This window comes from Pogona vitticeps, chromosome 1 (assembly GCF_051106095.1).
Source record: "Pogona vitticeps strain Pit_001003342236 chromosome 1, PviZW2.1, whole genome shotgun sequence".
NCBI lineage: Eukaryota > Metazoa > Chordata > Lepidosauria > Squamata > Agamidae > Pogona > Pogona vitticeps.
The window spans coordinates 294,593,199-294,612,043 of record NC_135783.1 but is presented as its reverse complement, the minus strand read 5'-3'; the positions used below and the strand labels follow the sequence as shown (position 1 = coordinate 294,612,043).

The window sequence follows — 18,845 nt, the reverse complement described above, 5'->3', positions numbered from 1 at the left end:
GAAATCGTTATTGGGCTTTGGGATAAGAGTTATTAATGAATGTTTCCAAGAATCTGGTATTCTCTCTCCTTCCGGTATTTCATTATAGAGTACTTTTAGCTTAGGGATCAATATTGGTTTAAAAGTTTTTTAATATTCTGATCCTAATCTGTCAAAACCTGGAGTTTTACCATTTTTAATTTATTAATAATTCCTATAATCTCTTCCTCTTTTATCTCTTTATCTAAGTCTTTTTTATCATTCTCTGATAATTTATTCTTAACATTTTCTTTAATATAATTTTCTATATCTTCTTTTGATACACTATTAACTTTATATAAATTTTGATAGAATTCCTGTATCATCTTTAGTTTTTCTTTCATTAAACTACAATTCTTTCCCATTTTATCTTTAACCACTCCAATTATATTTTTGCTCTTTTAGTTTGAACTATTCTAGCTAAAAGTTTCGAATTTTTATTACTATATTCAAAGAAATTCCTCCTAGCATATATCAAGTCCCGCTGGACCTTTTCTAACTCTAAACCTTCTAATTCTTTTCTTTTAGTTTGAATCTCTAGCAATTTTTAGTTATCTCTATCTATAAAATATTTACTTTCTAAATCCTTTAATGATTCTTCAATGTTTTTTATATTTTCTTCTCTCAATTTCATTAGTCTACAAGATTCTCTTATAGCAATTCCTCTCATAATTGCTTTCATAGTGTCCCATAGCACTTCTACAGTGGTGCCCGCATAGCGAGGTTAATCTGTTCTGGATTAACCGTTGCTATGGGGAAACATCGCTATACGGAACGGAAAAACCCATTGGAATGCATTAAAGTTTGCTTAATGTGTTCCAGTGGGGCCCAAAACTCACCATTCTGCGATGTTTCCCCATCCGGCCGCCATTTTCGTGCCCTCGGTAAGCGAGGGCAGGGCGTGAAAACGCTGCGCGCGGGCATTTTGGGCATCCGGCGGCCATTTTGGAACCGGCGATCAGCTGTTTTTAAAAAATCGCTATGCGAAACGCTTACCGATCGTCGCAAAGCAATTTTCGGCCATAGAAAGCAGCGGTATGCGATCGCATTAGCGATCCCAAAAAACGGATCGCTATGCGAATTCGCCGTTAAACGGTGCACTCGTTATGCGAGGCACCACTGTAATTTATTCCCACCTGCTTCATTAAATGGCCATATTTCCAACCATTCTTTTTTAACTTTATGTGCAACCTCTGTATGCTGAAAAATATTGGAATCTCTTCTCCATCTCCTAGCTTTTCTATATTTGTTCTTAACGTTCATCTCCATTACCATCAATGTGTGATCCATTATTTTTATCACATTAATATTCGTATCTGCTACTTTTGAAATTAAATTTTGTGATATAGACATAAAATCTATTTTAGAATAACTATTATGTACAGAAGAATAATATGTAAACTTTCTTTCGTCCCCCTTCAATTCTCTCCATATATCTTTCAAATCCATAGTGTTTAGTATCCTACTTAAGAGGGTACCTTTTTTATTCAACTCATCTTTTTACATGTAGATTGATCTTTCACCTTATCCAGAACCATATTGAAATCTCCTGCCATGATTACATATCCTTTCCTAACATTTTCCATTTCTTTAATCACAGTTTTATAAAATTCTCCTTGATTCATATTTGGTGCATACACATTTACTAATGTATAATCTTATTCCCCAATTTATCCTTGAATTATAAAATATCTACCATTGCTATCTTTTATTACTTCTTTTACCATAAATTCACAATGTTTAGATATTCATATTGCTACCCCTCTAGATTTAGAGGTCCCAAAAGTTTTTTCATATATGTTAATGTTTTGTAATTTTAATTCGTTAACTCCATCCTTTGGTTGATGTGTCTCTTGTAGATAGATAATGTCAACTTTTCTTTTCTTTAATAATAATTCTATCCTCCTTCTCTTTAATACAGACCCTAGGCCTTTCACATTTAAAGTCGCCACCCTTATGCTTTTCCTCATATCCGTTCCATCTTCTGCCTCTTATTCAGTCCCTTTGTGCATCCCATGAAACAAAAACAACAAAAAATAAATTCATCTACCTCTAATTTCCTATCCCTATCCTTCTTACCTACATATAATCTCTTTTCTTCCCTCCCATTTCCCCGTGTCCCATTAATGTTTGGCGTGAGCTCTTGGGGGGGGGAGATGCCACCTCCACCAGTCTGGACCCTAGCCAAATCTTCATCCCTATTTCACCCCACCTCATATCTCTATCTCTATCTCTATCTCTATCTCTATCTCTATCTCTATCTATCTATCTATCTATCTATCTATCTATCTATCTATCTATCTATCTATCTATCTATCTATCTATCTATCTATCTATCTATCTATCTATCTATCTATCTATCTATCTTCTAATGCCTTCCCTCCTAACATCTCTTCTTCTTTCTACAACCCCAACCCAGTCAAACAATCCAAAACAATAACAACAAAAAAATATCAAATCAAAAAACCACCAAAAAAAAAAGAAAGAAAAAGAGAGAAGAAAAAAAGGGGGGGAAGAAGAAATGGAAATGGAAGAAAAAGGAACAAAAAAAACCAACCCACCTTACAGAAAAGAAGTGGGGAAGAAAAAAAGGGGGCAGAAAAAACTCTTCAGACATCCAATAATGTCCAGTAATCTCTTCTAGTCAAAATATCTTCTCTTTCAAACCAAGCTCTACTTGCTTGTTTGTCCCTTGTTCACTCTCATCATCTTGCCAAAGTCCCCAGGCCACCATCAAATTCTTCCCATTTTCAAAGGAGTAGATTTTGTGTAGGATTCCACCCTTCCATATTTTCAAAAAGACTGGATGGCCCCAGTTGTATCTTTTGCCATTTTTATTTAGAATTGAAGTGATGGGTTTCATTGTTCTCCTCCGCTGAATGGTTTCAGGGCTTACATCCTGACAGATCTGAATGGAATTCAGTCTATAAACTAGCAATTCAGGCTTTTCTTTAATGACCTTAAGGAACTGTTCTTTCTTAACATAGATAAAAATTTCAGTATTATGGGTCTTCTGTTTCTTCTTGGATTCCCAACAAAATGTACTCTCTCAATATCTTCCACAGCCACATGTTGGGAATTCATAACAGAATTAATCCAATCTGCAACTTCCCGCTTCAGATTCATTTTCTTAAGTTCAAAATTCATTATTTTGATATTATTGCGTCTTGAATTATCTTCCAGATAGACAACTTTTTTTCAGTTAATCTACCGTCTGATGTTGCCTTTTTGCTTTGCCCTGAAAATCTTCCAATTGTTGCATCCTGCCCTTTATTTTGTCTGGACTTGTCTTAATGTCTGTCATTTCTCCCTGCAGTTTTTATATATCTTGTCCCATCTGTTGATTTCCTCTTATGAAGATGTCAATTTTAGAGAGAACCTGTTCAAGTTGTCCTTCCACCCCCTTTACAGAAGCGGCAAGCTCTGAACATTTTTTCCCCATGCTGACTTCAAGAAAGCTACTCGATGCCTCTTCTGTTCCAGCAGCTCCTTTAGAGGCTTTGTTAATGAGGGGCTGCCCCTCTTCCACCCTTTTTAAACAGGCAAGACGATTGGAGCTATTATTTGATGGTTTATATGGGTGTTCACGTACTTAGCTCTTGACTTTCTTATCTGTGCCTTTCCTCATATGCAGGGCGAAGATTTATAACTCAAGAAGCCAAGCCGTGTTTAACAATTTTTTTTTCCGCCTCTCTAACAGCCTGTCTTTCCAGGTGAAAGCGAAAGCACATTTCTCAGATAAGTGATGGTATTTTTAAACTTTAAAAAATATTTCTATCTTTGCCTGAAACTTTCATAAGAAGTTTAAACACTTTTTACTCACATATCAGGCAGAGAGAAGGGCATTTATCATCCTTTTTACATTCCAGGATGAAGAGACGAAAATTCAGCTGTGCATCGCTATTCTGGCAGAAATGACATCTGTCTTACAGAGATTCTATTAATGTGTGAGCTTCCAAAAATTATATCGTTAACAGCTTTGCTCAGTCAATCAAACCCAGGGTCCAGTTGAGAAAATCCGTCTGATATTCAGTCTCTCTCTCTCTTTCCTGCCTTCAGTTTTTGCATTATTATCTCTTTCCAGTGAGCCTTGTTTTCTCATGATGTTCCCAAAGTATGATAATCTCAATTTATTTATTTATTTATTTATTTTTTGCTTCTAGAGAGAATGCAGGCTTGATTTGCTATCTGTACAGTTTCTCTGCAACATTGTATTCTGAATTAATAGATTTTTTCTATCATCAGGTTTCTTCACCGTTCAGATTTCATATACATACATGTGTGCATTATGAGTGATCACATTGGAACCAATTAGTAGCGACCCTAATTGGTTTTTCAAGGTAAATGAAATGTTTGTTGTTTCGACTTGTATGCTAAAACACTCTCAGGGAGCTTTACTTAATTATGCAAACAACACCTTGCCCTCCCCCATTGAGCTGGATACTCATTTTACTGACCTCCGAAATATGAAAAGCTGAGTCAGCCTTAAGCTGGCTACTTGAATCCATTGAGATCAAAGTCAGGTTGTGAGCAGAGGCTTGACTGTAATACTGCAGTTTAACTGCTGGACCATGTGTGGTTTTCCAGTGCCCCTCCCCCAATTTCCATGACTGAACAGAGATTTATACAGTATGCAGATCTTCTAAGTCTTGGTCCATCACTCTATCTGCTGCACCATACACAGCAACCCGGAATACTCTAATATGGATGATTTTAGCTTTGGCTTCCAGTGATATATCCTTAAATATATATCTGTTTCTTCATAAGTGTCTTTCTCAGCCTTCTTTTGATTTATTAGCTGCATTCTTTCTTTTGACTGATAATTGAACAATGGTATAAGAAACTATTAATTTTTCTGTTTTCTTCATTGTCAACATTAAAATTATGTTGTTCTTCTGTAGTTATGATTTTGGTCTTAATGTTGAAATGCAATCCTGCTTTTGCACTTTGTTCTCTCATCTTCATCAGTAATCTGTTAAAGTCAGTGCTCTTTTCTGCCTCTACTATGGTGTAATCTTCTTATCTTAAACTATTGGTGTTTCTTCTACCAATTTCACTCTTCTGTCATCTGAATCTAATCTAGTTTTTATGTGATGTGTTTTGCATATACATTGAATGGATAGGGAGATAAATTTTATCATTCTTCACTATATTGTTCCATCTTTTTTAAAATATCCTCCTGATTAAATAAAATATTCCCATGTTGATCTTTTAGCATTAACATCTTGGTTTACGTTTCTGTTTGATTTTTGGATCCCATAAAAGAGATGCCCTCCCAATTTTTTTGTTTTTTCTATTTCTTTATACCAATTATTGTAACTATTCTTTTGTTTTTCTTTGACAAAAGTTTTGAAAATTTGTATTTTGGATTCTAACCCTATTTCTGTTTTGCTTTTGCTTTTTGTCATTAACTTTTTAAAGAATTTTAACAGCTATCCATGTTTTATCTTTTTTTGGTTAGACAAATAGTCTCCCCCCTCCCAATTTTTCTTTGAGAATATCTGTGGTTTCAATCTGCAGTTCTTCTGGTTCACAGTTAACTGAATCTAGTAATGGAGATCTGTTCTTTGTGTGGACTTTAAATTCATCAGAATATTTAAGTTATATTTTGGCCCTATAATTCTTTTAGTAGTGTTTTTCAACTTTGCTCTAGTTTTTGATTAAGCACTTGTGATCTATACCACTGTCTGTCCCTGGTGTTGTTTTCATAAAAAGAATATAGCTCCATCTTCCTCCAATTATATAGACTATTTAATTTCTGTAATGACCATCTGGTGATATCTATATGCACAGGCATTTGTTTCTGAACATGCTGGTCATATAAGCCAGTTTTGAGATAATTCTTAGCAAGTATAATTTATATGAATTTGCAACAGGAAAATTCATTTCTATATGCCTATGCAGTACAGAATTTTTTTAAGAAAAGCAGGATTATTAGTATAAAATATTCAGATTTACTGTTTATTATTTGCATCAACTGTGAAATACCTTATAACTCTCTTGAGACACCTTATACCCCCTTGGTTAACCTAAATCCAAGCAGGACTCTTCACTTTTCAGACATAAGTAAAGTGACTTAGGGAAGGGATTGGGTCTAGGTCTTCCTCTCTAAGTGTGTACATAAAATCCAGAGGTCATAATGCCTGAAGATCGCTTAGCTTATATTATATATCTAATTCTCTCCAATAATTGTCATATATGATCACATGTTAACTATCAAAAACTGTCCAGCATTAAATGTAACTTGTATGCCGCTTGCCATGATCCATATGCCAGTGTGTGACATTCCTTCAAGTAGATCAGGGGTCAGGGAATTTTTTTACCTTCCCCCCCCCAAAAAAAATTATATACACCAACATTACCCCCTTGATTTGAAAGGAAGGAAATCATACATTATTTGAATTAAAAATATTATTGAATCTGCACAGGCTGTGTACTGAACTAGCAAGATGCACCAAATTTGACAAAGATGTGCACTATTTTTGCGGGAACACATTGCACTCCAGCCATGGGGCGGTATAGGGAGTAGTAAGGTGTCCAACATGCCTAGCAAGTTGCATTAAATTTTTGCTAGCTCGCAGAGGATTTAATCATCATCAGTGGCTGCCAGAGTGGTGCTAGCAATGTCATGCTTGCTAGAGACAGCCAACGCAGAAAGGGGGGGGGCTTTCCCTACCACTTTAATCATTCTATGTGTGGTGTGCAAAAAGGAATAAACCAGGCTAAAGGTCATGTCACCCACCCTGGTGCCACAGCCCAATATCAAAGGACCAGTGTAGCGAGCCACTCTGACGCCGCTGTCAACTCAGGCCTCCTAGAGTGCTCACTACTCTTCTTCTACTGCTGCCACCAAAGTTTATTCAGTAATCAAAAAGGACAAGTGTTTCTTCTAAAACAAAAACTGTGTTTATTGATTTGACAAAATAAAAGGAGTGAATCACAGGTAGTAAAATAGGTTGTAAATCAAGTTTCTCATTTAATGTACCTCACATAGACTTTTCCCTCACTGACTATCTCTCACAAATCTTATCTCACTCTCTCAACCAATTTCTCTCATCTCCCAAACTCCAAAACTCTCCCCAGAATTCTCACTCACACATCACCCCTTATATAATCCAGCTCCTCCCCCTTCTGCACCACCCTCCGTCCTCTCATTGGCTGATGTTCCCCTGCCCACCTGTGATGGACAGGTGAGAGCAGAGCTTTATGTTACAACCAGTATGCTTTTTTAATCATCATTAATGGAAAACTCTCACTCAGCTCTCACTTCGTGATGTATGGAAGTGAGAGCTGGACCATAAAGAAAGCAGACCGCCGAAGAATTGATGCCTTTGAATTGTGGTGCTGGAGGAGGCTCTTGAGAGTCCCCTGGACTGCAAGGAGAACATACCTATCAATTCTAAAGGAAATCAACCCTGAGTGCTCATAGAAGGACGGATCCTGAAGCTGAGGCTCCACTACTTTGGCCATCTCATGAGAAGAGAAGACTCCTTGGAAAAGACCTTGATGTTAGGAAAGTGTGACAGCAAGAGGAGAAGGGGACGACAGAGGATGAGATGGCTGGACAGTGTCTGCGAAGCAACCAACATGAAATTGACACAACTCCGGGAGGCAGTGGAAGATAGGAGGGCCTGGCGTGCTCTGGTCCATGGGGTCACGAAGAGTCGGACACGACTGAACGACTAAATGACGACGAATGGAAAACTCAGCAGTGGCCAGAGGATTGGAAAAGATCAGTCTACATCCCAGTCTCAAAGAAGGGAAGTGCCAAAGAATGCTGCAACTACTGTACAATTGCACTCATTTCACACGCTAGCAAGGTTATGCTCAAAATCCTACAAGGTATGCTTCAGCAGTATGTGGACCAAGAACTCCCTGAAGTACAAGCTGGATTTCAAAGGGGCAGAAGAACTAGAGACCAAATTGCTAACATGTGCTGGTTTATGGAGAAAGCCAGAGAGTTCCAGAAAAACATCTCCTTCTGCTTCATTGACTACACAAAAGCATGGCAGAAAGTGAGGAGGACTGAAAGAACCTCTTAATGAGGGTGAAAGAGGAGAGCGCAAAACTGGTCTGAAGCTCAACATCAGAACAACTAAGATCATGGCCACTGGTTCCATCACCTCCTGGCAAATAGAAGGGGAAGATATAGAGGCAGTGACCGATTTTACTTTTTTGGGCTCCATGATCACTGCAGATGGTGACAGCAGCCATGAAATCCTTCGTTGGAAGGAAAGCAATGATAAACCTAGACAGCACCTTAAAAAGCCACCCTTCCCCCCCACACCTTAATTCAAGCTTTCTCTTTTGCTTGCCTGTTCTTTTTCATAGTTTTCAGTCTCTCTTTCTCTCTCACACACAAACACATCCACCTTCCATCCCTCCCTCCCTTTTCTCCATACATTTTCTACATACATTTAAATAAGGTTGATGAAGCCTCTGTCTCTCCCACCTTCCTTCCTTCCTTCCTTCCCTCGTTAACTTGATCCTTTCCCTCCTCCTACTTGCTTGCATTTATTTCCAGAGGAAGCAGTCATTAAGAAGCCCCCTGGATTGATTTATTGATTGATTGCCCAGGGCTAATCCACAGCTGTAACCAATCAAGCAGGCTCATCTCTGATCTCTGAAAGAATGGAGGATTTACAAGTGCCCTGCTACAACCAAGGAAGCAACAGGAAGAGGTGGCTTGCAGTTTGAGGTTTGGCTGCAGAGGGTAGGGTGTGGGTGTGGGGAGGGTAGTACTCTGCTCATTACCACCGGGATTTTCATTTTTACCCCATTTGGGGTAATTTACCCGTTTTCCGACCACTGAAGTAGATCAACATCTCTACACTCATTTGAAACTGTTACCAAAGCAAAAGCAAAGGGAAAGCCACAGCAAGAAAAGGATCAGATGTTTTTAATCTAATGATCAGCTTCAAGGCTGTTATATTGCAACAGAGGCATCTGAGGATAAGTCAGTATGCCTGCTATTTATGTGTAAGGCTTTTGTGGTTCAGGATCTCCCAAAGTCGTAACATTCATTTTGGTTAACGTGAGCCAGTCACCTATGTCATGGGCTTCATTTGAGAAAAAATAGTTTGGAGAGAACAGTTATATAGCCTTGTATGCTTCCTGGAAGGAGGGTGAGATATAAATGTTTAAAAATAAAATAAAGATAAAAATAAAGAAGTCTGTCAAGATGAACCTGTCACTTGCCTAATATTGGGTAGTCTATGCCTGTCTGTTTTGCAGTAATATAGGTACAGTAGTGCCTCGCATAGTGACAGCTCCATTTAGTAACGAAATCACTTTGCGACACATTTTTTGCGATTGCAAAAGCGATCGCTTTGCGATGTTCCCTATGGGGGAATTTCACTTTGCGATGACTGATCATCGCAAAGCGACCATTTTTGGCCAGCTGATCGGTGGTTTCAAAATGGCCGCTGGGGAAAAAACATGGCCGCCCGCTGTTTTCTGGGACGGATTCCTCGCTTAAGAGGCACCAGAAATGGCCGCGCTATGGAGGATCTTCGCTGAACTGTGAGTTTTAAGCCCACAGGAATGCATTAATCGCGTTTAAATGTGTTTCAGTGGGCTTTTTTATTTCCCATTGCGACATTTTCGTTCTGCAGCGATTTTTGCGGAATGAATTAATGTCGCAATGCGAGGCACCACTGTAAACGTGTTTACAACTGCATGAGTCTTAACAAGTTACTTGGTATATTTAAATGTTAAACTTTAGAGTGAAGCTGTGCTAAATCCAAAATAGATACATAGAATCGACAGACAACTTCAGTACAGTGGGGTCTTGACTTGAGAACTTAATCCGTATTGGAAGGCGGTTCTCAAGTCAAAAAGTTCTCAGGTCAAATCTGCATTTCCCATAGGAATGCATTGAAAACCATTTGATCCGTATCTGATCTTTTTGTCCATAGAAACTAATGGGAAGCTGCTATTCCGCCTTCGACCACTAGAGGGGATCTTTTGTTTCTTTTTTTCTTAGGTCAAGAAAGGTTCAGGGAAGGCAGGGAAAATACAGTCCAGGCAGTACAGTACCAGGCAGTCTGAAGACTGTCTCCCAATCCACTCTCTAAACGCTGGGAGGAGTGAGGAAGCAGACAGGCACCCTTTTCACTGGCCAACAGTTAACTGAAAGTTCACATTTTGCACTTTCCCTGCCTCCCACGTGGTTTTTTTTCAGTTCTTAACTCAAATCTAAGTATGTAAGTCAAGTCAATATTTTCCTATGAGAGTGGTTCTTAAGTCAAAATGTTCTTAACTCGAGCCGTTCTTAAGTCAAGACCCCACTGTATTAATTAAAAATTAAATGTTCTTAGTTTTAGACCTAGGAAAATCAGTTCTGTATAATCTAGAGAAAAAAGTACCAACATTGTAATAATGAAGGTAAATAATAAAATCATTATACACCATGTACATAAAATCCATGTTTAGTTATTTGTATAGTGTTACTGGACTTACCTGTCCTCCTTTTTTAAAATATGAAGTCTGTCTTTATGCAAAATATAGTAGAGGATGGTCTCCACTATGCAAGTTAGATTCATAAAGCTGGCAACTTGCACGGATCTGTCACGGTTTATTCCTTGAAGTGCTAAATTCCTTTTAGTCTTTCATGGCTTCAACTGGCAGATGGCTTTTGTCCTGGCAAGATAACTGGGAACCTGGTCAGAACAGTGGTATAAGTAACAAAGGTTTGACAAGTGAAGCAACCTCCAATAGCCACTGTTCTCTGAGGTAATAATGCCTTATTAGCATATTTGAAATGAACAAAGAAAGCATTACCTTCTTTGCCTTGCAACCTTTTCTGGTCTGGCAGGATGCAAAACTGTTTCCATGAGATCCATAAGCAAGACACCAAGGCACACAACTGTTTCCTGAAATAAAATTAAACCTTGGAGGAAGATTGCAATATTGTTAGTGGATATAGAGTAATTCAAATATTATTAGATCCAAAAGAAAGATCTAAAAAGTACAAGCAGGACATTTTTGTAGGAGAAATAGTGAAGTAGTGACAACTTTAAAAAACAAATTTGAGAAGAGCACAATAGTTCACTTCAGGTTTACTACAGAAATGCAAAAACTATTTTGGAATGTTATTCAAAAACATTTATCAGAGTTTCACATGGACTAGAAAAACAGGCACATCAATGATACTAAATTGTTTTCACCATCCATATCCACTTTCCAGAACTGCAAGCTTGATGTGTGTAGAATATATTTCAGTGAAAAGTTAGGATAATTATTTTCCATCTGGCCTTTGCCCCCTGGGTAACTTTGGATAAGCTGCACAGTACCAGAGTGCCCGCCAAAGGAATAGTAAAAAACGATTGAGTACTGTCTACCCAGGAACACTGGAAGGGTTTGGCAGGAGTTGGAATTGATATGGTGAAACATTATTTCATTTATTTAAAATATTTCTATCCCGCCTTTCTCCCCAGTAGTTATGGTTATAATTACCATTGCAATTATTGGCTTTTGATGAGAACGTTGTCTTGTTAAACACAGAATACTGTGGCTATACTGAGCTATGCAGCCTTTGTTGCTGATGAGACTTTTTAGTGGCATCTTCTCTTTTTAGATGCCGCTTTTATCCAGCCTGTCTTTTTTCAAATGTCATGGAATTTACAGGCAATATTTTGTAGTTTCTTGTGCATATCCCTTGGTTTAGCTGTTTTATATGTTCTTGATACTGCAGCATAACCTTGTTAACATCTTTAACTGATATGAAACTGTGTCTCTCTTGTACAAATTGATTTTCACATTTTCATTCAGGTAGCTAATCAAAAGCTAAAATATAAAATTTCATTTTTTTAAAAAAATTTCCTTGACCTAGAAGCATTTTACAGAACAGGTAAACAAATATTTGTTTACTCACTTGAAAAGTGTTAGCTGGTGTAATATGATTGCGCTTGACAATATTTTGCTACAGTGAAGAAAAATTTACAATACAGCAAACTGGAATGTAACATTTTGAATTCTGACCAACCTGTAGTTAATAAAATTAAAGCATGGCTATCAAACACTTTTACAAAAAGAATGCCTTTCCAGACCTTTCTGAGGAGCTCTCAACAGTCCCTCTAATCTGTGGGGTACATGACCATGCAATGATGCTTCAGTGTAATCGGAAGTGGTGCCCTGAGACTGTGAATCTTGCCCAAGGCTACACAGGCTGGCTTTTCTCTCAGGAGGCACAATGAGGAATTGAATGCTCAGTCTTTGACTTATCAGCCAAATACCTAACCCACTGAACGATCCAGCCAGCTTTAGCTACATGTTGCTAACAAATGATTTAAAAAGAAATGTAGTAACATGAATAAAGTGCCCAGGAAGTATAACAGTTTTCTCTCTGTTTAAAATAATATGTTTCAAGAGTTTTAATCTAATCTATACAAATCAGATTTAAGTAGAGATTTGAATTTAGAAAAGTTTATTGATAGCCTGAGAGGATTTGCTTAGCAAAACCACAGAGATGCCCTCAGTTTTCATACAACCAAACTGGAAATTAAGGCAGCCATTCAAAAACTCCCATCAAGATAAATGTCTGGAATAGGTGGGTACAACAGTGAATTCTGTAAAGTCCTTGCTGATGAATTAATGCCATGTATTTTATTGCTCTTTCATATTTCACAAGGAGGAGAGAACTTTAGAAGCTGTAAACTTGCCAGGTAAACAGCAATACATAAGCCAGGATATGATGATAGCTACATATCAACATCTACTCAGTGTCACCTTTGCCAAATGACTTAACAGATTATTTATTTATTTATTTATTTATTTATTTATTTATTGGACTTGTATACCGCCCCATAGCGCTACAAGCACTCTCCGGGCGGTTTACAATTTTAATTATACAGGCTACATATTGCCCCCCCAGCAAGCTGGGTACTCATTTTACCAAGATTCATTATAGATAATTTTTTATTAGTAGATAAAATGTACTTTATGCCCATTAGACAACTTGATGGTCTTGTTAACAGTGTAACATTGTGGATATAAAAGTAAATTACCACTTGCTGTATTCTCTTTATATGTGCATAAAGCCTTTGACTGGATTGAATGGCATTATCTATTGAAATCTCTCTGTAGGTGCCTAGAGTCCCTACAGGGAGAAAGAGAGAGTATAAATTAAATAAATATAATATAAATAAAGGATTTTTGGTGTGAATATGTGATACATGTATGCCATTTATCTAAAGACCTTACAATAAATCTCAAGATATAGTCCACATCTAAATATTCTTGACTCTCCACCATTCCAAATGAAGAGAGGGACCTGACAGGGATGCCTTCTGTTTGATTTTTCTTTTTTCCTAGCAAATTTAAAGAGGTCTCATCTGGAAGTACAAGGGTTCTCTGTCAGTAAGCAATCTTGTCTTGTTAATATATAGTTAGATAATATTTTTTTAATAGTTATTGACTCTGAAAGCTCTACAAATTCTGAAGGTGGTAGTAAACCACTTCCAACTATTTTCAGGTTTAAACATTTATTATTTAAAATCTAAAATCCTTTCTTTAAACATCTTACCTTTACAACAACATAAACTGTGGGAACAAATAGGACCCCTCCTATATCTTTATTCTTTCAATTCCCCTAGTATTTTAGTAACTAAAGACATGAATAAGTTGATTCCCTGAAACTATTTACTGGAAATCAGTTGAATTAAATAAAAAACAAGAAACTTTGATCACAATTGAATTATTATTCAAAATCTAAAACCTTTTCTTTAAACATCTTACCTTCAGAAGAACATAAACTGAGGGAACAAATAGGATCCCTCCTATATCTTTATTAATTCAATTCTCTTAGTATTTTAATAACTAAAGACATAAATCGCAATTGGTTAGCTCAATAAAATAACATATATTGCCTCGGCTGTTTTTTGCTATTCAGAATTATCCCACCTGAACTAGAGGTGAGCAAGCATGGATGGCATTTAGTTCATGGTTGTGACGTTTACCACGTGGCCCCTGCTTGTTTCCCGAAACAAAGGGCTCACACTATGTCATCCCACCAGCAGATACCAATTGTGACATTCTGTCTTTTCCTCACTGCCACCAGTGCATTTCCTTTATCTACAATATATAAAGAACCTTAGTCAGACACTTGTTGCTGCCAACAGAACTTATTTATTGAAAGGTGTTAAATGTAATCAGATTCACAGATGTTGTTTATTCAATGCATACAATCAAATCATTAAAATGTCATATATCTTGCCACATAACCAATCACCACCTGCTCTATTGATCTTGACCAGCTTATCTCTTAGTATCTGTTCTCACTATCTCCCTGACTATCTCTCTCTCTCTGCAAATTCTATATCTCCTTCCTTGATCTCTTCTGTCCAACTTTCTTATATCCGCTGACTCCGCCCCTCCACTCCTCTCATAGGCTCATGCAAATGAAATCCTGAATATGAGTGACAGGGGTCACGTGGGGCAATCGTCACATACCTCCCCCTAAGAAAAGTTTGTTTCATGGGGAAAACTTTACAGTTTACCCTTATGAACAATGAAATATGCAGGGAACAATTCATCCAAAACATCCTCACAATAATATGCTAAATATTAAATCATGTACAGTGGTGTCTTGCTTAATTATTGCCCCGCTCTACGACGAAATCGCTTGTTGATTAGGTTTTTGTGATCGCTTTTGCGATCGCAAAATGATGTTTTAAATGTTTTTTTTTTCATTTAACAATGATCGGTTCCCTGCTTTGGGAACCGGTTTTTGCTTTACGACAATCAAAAACAGCTGATTGTTGGGTTTCAAAATGGCCGACGGCTGCTTAAAATGGCTCCCCGCTGTGTTTTTTGATGGATTCCTCGCTTTACAGGCAGCGAAAATGGACGGGTGAGTTCTTCGCTGGACGGTGAGTTTTCAGCCCATTGGAACGCATTGAGGGGTTTTCAGTGCATTTCAATGGGCTTTTTTATTTCACTTTACGACGTTTTCACTCTACAGCGATTTCGCTGGAACGAATTAATGTCGTTAAGTGAGGCACCACTGTATTATATGTTACCATTTAACACAATATAATTATATGCAGTACCTATGCATATTTTCTATTAAATGTCTCTCAATTACTCTATTTAGTAGATCAAACTTATTAAACATTTAAAACAATTAGTACAATTATAACCATTTGCATTAATTACATTAATACAATTCACATTACTTTTACATTTATACCACTACTTACCATTATTTCAACAAGACATTGCAGTTTAATTACATCTCAAAACTAGTGTGCAAACAGAACATTTCTTACATTACACTTTTCCTTTTATCCATCCGTTAGTCCTCTGGTCTTCGAGACAACACGTCAGCCACCACGTTCTGGGTTCCCTTCACATTCCAAATTTCATATTCGAAGTCCTGCAAGATTAGGGCTCATCTCATCAGTTTGTTGTTATTGGACCGAATAGTCCTTAGCCACAAAAGTGGGGAATGGTCAGTGCATAGTACAAAATGTCTTCCCCAGATATATGGTCACAGTTTTTGCAATGCCCAGACTATGGCTAGGCACTCCTGCTCAATCGTGGATAAATGCCTCTCGACCGCCTGCAGTTTCTTGCTGAGATAGGTCACAGGATGATGGTTTCCGTCATCGTCAGCTTGCCTCAGCACGGCTCCTAGCCTGACGTTGGACGCCTCTGTGAAGACTATAAACTCACGCTGGAAGTCTGGGGCTCTCAGGACTGGACCAGTAGTCAGTGCTGTCTTCAACTTGTTAAAGGTGTCCTCACAGTTGGCCGTCCATTGGATTTTCTCAGCTTGTCTTTTGTGGGTTTGATTAGACAGAGGGGTGACTATCTTGCTAACCTGAGCAAAGCTCTTATTTTTTTTCTTGGATGTTGGCTTGGGCCAATTGTTAATAGCATCTATTTTTGATTCAAGGGGTTTGATTACACTTCTACCTACTACATGGCCTAAATATTTTAATTCTAAACTCCCCAGTTGGGATTTACTTGCTTTAACTGTTAAACCGGCCTCATGCAGTCTCTGTAGTACTGTTTCAAGGTGGATTTTGTGCTCTTCCCAGGTCTCTATAAGGTCATCTAAACGAGGCATCGGGTAAGCATTGGTTTTAGTAATGTGATTTAATTGCCTCTTTTTTGCCGTGGGCCACCCAAATATACAATTCACCATGGAAAAAGAAACAGAGGGCCAACTCCCGTTCCTAGATGTCATGGTCCTACGCAAAACTGACCTCCAACTGGGACACAAGGTCTACAGAAAACACACCCACACAGACAGGTACCTGCACAAAAACTCCAACCACCACCCACGGCAAAAAAGAGGCATAATCAAAACACTGGTAGACTGTGCAAATCGGAACTGTGAAGCTCAGTTTCTCAACACTGAACTTGACCACCTGAATTGGACCCTACAGGCAAATGGCTACTCCAAAAATGAAATCACAAGAGCCATCAAACCAAGAAAACAACATGGAACTGAAGAAGAAAAAGAAAAACAGCCACCCACAAACAAAGTATTTCTGCCATACATCAAAGGGGTCACGGACCGCATGGGGAAACTTCTGGAAAAACACAACCTACAAACAGTATTCAAATACAACAAATGTTACGGTCAGCAAAGGACAGAAGGGACCCCCTCACCACTGCAGGAGTATACCGGATACCTTGCAGTTGTGGCCAGGTATACATTGGAACCACAAAACGAAGCATCCACACCAGAATCAAAGAACATGAGCGACACTGCAGACTAAAACAACCAGAAAAATCTGCAGTAGCTGAACATGCCCTAAAACAAACTGGACATGAAATTCTATTTCAAAATACTCTGGACAACACCAGCAATCATTACGTCAGACTGCACAGGGAAGCCATTGAAATCCACAAGCACCAAAAAAACTTCAACAAAAAAGAGGAAAGTTTGAAACTCAACAAAACTTGGCTCCCAGCTCTCAAAAATACAGCATGCAAAAGGTCACGAACTCTACCCAACCACAAGGTCAAGGGGATCACTACCATCAACCACAGTGACAGATAATCTCCTTATCACAACAATACACCCACAACAAAACACACTAATCTCCCATCCACAGAAAACAATACACCCACAACAATACACACTAATCATCCCATCTCACAGCCATAAATACTCCACACCCTAGCTAAACTACACCAGAGCACAGTTTGCTGTCCTCTGAAGATGCCGGCCACAGAGACTGGTGAAACATTAGGAAAAACCACCTTCAGAACATGGCCAAGATGCCCGAAAAACCCACAACAACCATTAGATGCCGGCCATGAAAGCCTTCGCGAATACTTTGGCCTTGGAGTTCAAAACGAAGCAGAGCAAAGGCTATTAGAGTTTTGTTACATTCTCTGCAGCCAAAGATGGAGAAGCTCTATACAGTCAGCAAAAACAAGACCTGGAGCTGATTGTGGCTCTGATCATCAGCTGCTCATAGCAAGATTGAAGCTTAAACTAAAGAAATTAGGAAAAACCACTGAGCTACTCAGGTAAAATCTAAACTAAATCCCTTAGAAATACACAGTGGAAGTGAAGAACAGATTTAAGGAACTCGATTTGGTGGACAGAGTGCCTGAAGAACTATGGATAGAGGCCCGTAACATTGTATAGGAGGCAGCAACAAAAAACATCCCAAAGAAAAGGAAATGCAAGAAAGCAAAGTGGCTGTCCAACGAGGCCTTACAAATAGCAGAGAAGGGAAACAAAATGCAAGGGAGATAGGGAAAGCTACAGAAAATTGAATGCAGACTTCCAAAGAATAGCAAGGAGAGACAAGAGGGCCTTCTTAAATGAACAGTGCAAAGAAATAGAGGAAAATAATAGAAAGGGAAAAACCACAGATCTGTTCAAGAAAACTGGAGATATTAAAGGAACATTTTGTGCAAAGATGGACATGATAAAGGACAAAAATGGTAGGGACCTCACAGAAGGAGAAGACATCAAGAAGAGTTGGCAAGAATACACAGAGGAATTATACCAGAAAGATTTGGATGTCCCGGACAACTGAGATAGTGTGGTTGTTGACCTTGAGCCAGACATCCTGAGGAGTGAAGTCAAGTGGGCCTTAGAAAGCATGGCTAACAACAAGGCCAGTGGAGGTGATGACATTCCAGTTGAACTATTTAAAATCTTAAAAGATGACACTGTTAAGGTGCTACACTTAATATGCCAGCAAGTTTGGAAAACTCAGCAGTGGCCAGATGGTTAGAAAAGATCAGTCTACATTACAATCCCAAAGAAGGGCAGTGCCAAAGAATGCTCCAACTACTGTTCAGTTGCACTCATTTCACACACTAGCAAGGTTATGCTCAAAACCCTACAAGGTAGGCTTCAGCAGTATGTGGACTGAGAACTCCCAGAAGTACAAGCTGGATTTCGAAGGGGCAGAGGAACTACAGACCAAATTGCTAACATGTGCTGGATTATGGAGAAAGTCAGAGAGTTCCAGAAAAAGATCTTCTTCTGCTTCATTGACTATGTAAAAACCTTTGACTGTGTGGACCACAGCAAACTATGGCAAGTCCTTAAAGAAATGGGAGTGCCTGGCCACCTTATCTATCTCCTGAGAAATCTATATGTGGGACAGGAAGGAACAGTTAGAACTGGATATGGAACAACTGATTGGTTCAAAATTGGGAAAGAAGTACAGTACGACAAGGCTGTATATTGTCCCCCTGTTTATTTAATCTATATGCAGAATACATCGTGCGAAAGGCCGGACTGGAGGAATTCCAAACTGGAATTAAGATTGCCAGAAGAAATGACAACAATCTCTGATATGCACATGATACCAATCTGATGGCAGAAAATGAGGAGGAATTAAAGA

The 18,845-nt window shown here is 38.4% G+C and overlaps 1 protein-coding gene across 1 annotated transcript in view; it reads right to left on the bottom strand.

The window, feature by feature from the left end:
- Window positions 1-12,342, bottom strand: part of GARIN2 (golgi associated RAB2 interactor family member 2) — a 38,788-nt gene extending 26,446 nt beyond the window's left edge. The window contains exons 1-2 of the mRNA XM_072986122.2: window positions 10,801-12,342; window positions 10,480-10,679 (exon numbers count right to left, since the gene is read on the bottom strand). The gene's annotated coding sequence lies outside the window, so the exon portion shown is untranslated. The remainder of the gene's footprint in view (window positions 1-10,479; window positions 10,680-10,800) is intronic.
- Between the last annotated feature and the right edge of the window lie 6,503 nt (window positions 12,343-18,845).